At 38.6% G+C, this 3,676-nt stretch overlaps 1 long non-coding RNA gene across 1 annotated transcript; it reads right to left on the reverse strand.

Moving 5' to 3' along the window:
* Positions 1-224: 224 nt before the first annotated feature.
* Positions 225-2,641, reverse strand: LOC145987294 (uncharacterized). Its single transcript, XR_014441647.1, has 2 exons — positions 2,566-2,641; positions 225-586 (listed from the first exon to the last, which is right to left on the reverse strand). It is a non-coding gene; the product is annotated as an uncharacterized LOC145987294 (long non-coding RNA).
* Between the last annotated feature and the right edge of the window lie 1,035 nt (positions 2,642-3,676).

The raw sequence follows: 3,676 nt of genomic DNA on the forward strand, positions 1-3,676 counted from the left end.
CAGTTAATTTCTCTTCGACTGACATCGGGCATTTTCGAGTCACAAGGCACCGAAAGTTCAGGGAGAGACGAAACAAATGAACGTCGGATACACAGCATGTTGCCAAACGTACTGTAAAACGGGAGAGAGAGAGACCAAGGCTGCCCACAGAGGGAGAGACTAATACTAAAATATAAAATGAAATCCAAATGGTCAAGTACATACGAATACAATAAAAACACTGATGCATGCAAACTGTGCTTGTATTATGTACCAGTTGATATAATGATACAATTAATGACAATAGTCGGTACTCTGTGAAAGATTATACTACAATATAAATACGTGAACAATAGATAAATATCTTGAATGCTGTTGACTTTAATTGTTATGTCACTTTGATCAGAATAATATGCAAGAATTGGTAGGAAAGAACTTATAAGTTTTCGTTCTCGAATTCCCTGTTAATTTCTCCCAAGGCTTCCTTTATTACACCGACGTTCTCTTCTGTCCATTGAACCCTCACCTTGTCTCTTGACAGCCGTTCGACAATCTCTTCTTCTTCAGAACCAAATTCTCCTTTGTGATCGTCGTAAAATTTCTTCGCCTGCAGACAAAGGAAGGTCTAATTAGGAACTGGAACATATCTATTATACACAAGATAACCCTGATTTAGGCTGGGCAACCCCAATAATAGAAATATCAAAGATACTTATTATAATATGATTTGCTCTGATTTTGGGTGGAATGAAAACGTTCCTACTGTGAGCCACTAGTCTCACTGTGATTCAAGTCCCTATATTTACCATGATTCAGGACAGTTTTGAATCCAAAATTCTCCTTACTTCTGACATGTAATTAAATTAAGTTTAAATTTCGATACGATTGCACAAGCACGTCAGACCATTCCACAGCAAATTGTTGATTGGATAATCGTTGAAATATCTGAGAGAAGTTGAGATTCGCTACGACAATTGAAATTCACATTAAACCATCCGTGCACGTTCATATAATTGAGTTTCGTTGAAATAGAATTTTATTACATATTCCTAGTTAGCAAAACGAACTATATTAAAATGTATTCTTTCTATTGACTTTTAGTTATAAGTCGTGTATGACGAAAAAGTCGCAAAAAGTACGTTCTACGTTCAATTAAAGTGGATGAAAGAAAAGTTGAACATGGTTGCCAAATATCTTAGTTACTGTCCGAATGCTCTGCTACATTATTGAAAATTTCTCGGAAGTGGGGAATTTTTTATCCCCCACCACCTCCCCCGTCATCACTGATTCAGGAGCAATTAATTTCGAGCAACCACAAGTGATTTCTTTCTCTCTGTTCTAATTCAAATTTGTACTACGTCATTTTATGCTTAGAGAGACTAATCAGGACTGAAGTGGGATCCGAAAGAATGTAATGTGCCTCCAAGGGGATCGAACACTGCACACGATCATTACAAGGTAACAGCGTTTCGATCGGAAAGAAATATTAAATGTAATTTTACATACCTTTTAGAAAAAGAAACACGTGGTGGCTCGAAACCAGATACCCATCCGGACGGTTTTCTGTTGAGCTGTGTCAAAGATAACGAAATGGCGTTCGAGTGAGGACTGTAACCATTGCCGGATCTACAAGCCGCAAAACCTCATAGTGGATGGGATCCCGCAGACAAGTAAAGGTACGTAAGTAGAGGGGAACTATGATAATATTTTGCGAGGGGGGGGGCAAGATTTGTAGATCCGGCATTGACTTTAACCATAATATTGCACATCAGAATCAACAATAACTCGACAAACTGAATAACTGAAAGTATAGTTTATGCTCTATGGCAGATTTTGCTGTACCGTTAATTTTAAATGGTTTATGGGAAGAAAGGATATTATTACTCCATTTATGCTTATGTCATCAACGTATCACGTCGAGACTTCCTTGCCACCAATGGGGTCTCTTCAACTGCCTAGTGGTAACGCATTGTAATAGAGGGTTTGTGAAGGCACGTAGTGGTTCGGTTTCCACTTTAAACTGTAGGTCCTGTCTCGATTAGCCTATGTGTGCAAAAATTGGCTTAAAACAAACGTATACTAATCCCTTACCATCAACTTTGCCGATCATTCTGCAGGTGAAGTATACGTATAATCCTGAAATGTTATGCCACCATGCTTACAACATGCTTCTTCTTAACTATAAAGTAAACTAGAATCATTTATGGCGCTTACCGTACACCTAATGCTTTGAAAGCAAAACAACGAAGATACCCAGATAGCACGAAAGCATTTGGAATCCTTGATGTAGCTTGCTTTAGCTTGTCAAAGCCAGTTGAATACGGCAAGCTTGATATTAACATGATGCAAACTTGTTTCAAGCATGTAGCTTTCAGTAACAAGTTTGCTTGACACGTCGTAACTAGTTGGCTTGATTCAAGCCTGTTGTAAGCTTACAGAAACCTTGTTTGCTTTACATGAAAAGCTTGTTTGAAAATTGAAGAGAGCTTACTGTGCTATCTGGGTAGGGAAGAGTTCAATGACAATCAACAAATGGAGAGAATCTATCATTAATTTAAAAGAAATAGAAACAGAAAAACTTCATACCTTCTGAAGATATTCCTCTGTATTGATATGCCCAATGGAAGCTGTAAACAAATCTATCCACAATGTAGGGTGGTCAGCATCCCTGCGAGAGAAAAACACGCATCAGTGAGTTCATTTTGACTGCAGGCTGCGCGGCATGTCGCGGATGCCGGCATTTTCGACTCGTAACGTCCCGCTTATTTTTACGCAAAAATCTTTAGCATGCATATATATATATTGCATAACGAGTACTAATCTGTGTTTCAATAGTTGCTCAAAGTGGTGGCCAATTGTATTCTAGGCATTTTTTTATGAAATTTTGTGACATGCAAAAGTTCCTCTTTAGTAATTCTTGCAAGTTCTGTTCGTACAGTAGCCTATTTCTAATCTGATAATGCTGTACTACGCAATGCGGTCCTGGCTAGTAAGAAAACATGTCCGAGGAGGCCTCGTTTCAATCCACACTGCCCACCTGCTTATCGCTTGAACACGATTCAAACAAGACCTTGAATGAACTCGATCGACACAACCAACAGGAGGAAGGGGGAGGGCGTGTTTAGATTTGATGATATTCACTGAGAAGCATGGACGTCCCTTCGGCAGACGAAGGCATTACGTAGTCGATTTTCGATCTTGACACCGAAGTGCCCGGTTTCGATTCACAGCCTGCACATGGATTTTTTTTTGTGAAGTTCCCTTTGTCAATTTCATTTAATTATTATCAATCCTGATTGTCGCGTTAACCAGAAGTGGTAGAAAAGTGACTATGTAACCAAAAATACAAATACGTACATTAGTGATGCGGTTGCAGATATATTCACATACATAAATTTCATTTTGCGTGTGCCCACCCGTGAATGTGTTCTGATTTTATTCATACGTGCCGGCAACAATACATCAAGTATAACACTATTTTTTTTTTACCTGAAAACAACTTCATGCAGATCTACTAATTGCGATTTATCTACAGTTAATTACAGGATCATTTCACTGTGATGTCACCATACTAGTAAAAGAAGCGCGGATTTACAAATGCAACACGGGAATGAATCTATCTGTATCTGTTTGAGTTAGGATTTCTATATGATGGTGACAAATGTGTGTCTCTGGTGTTTGTGTGTCTGTGTGCGTT

This window comes from Lepisma saccharinum, chromosome 4 (assembly GCF_977018435.1).
Source record: "Lepisma saccharinum chromosome 4, izLepSacc3.1, whole genome shotgun sequence".
Lineage (NCBI taxonomy): Eukaryota > Metazoa > Arthropoda > Insecta > Zygentoma > Lepismatidae > Lepisma > Lepisma saccharinum.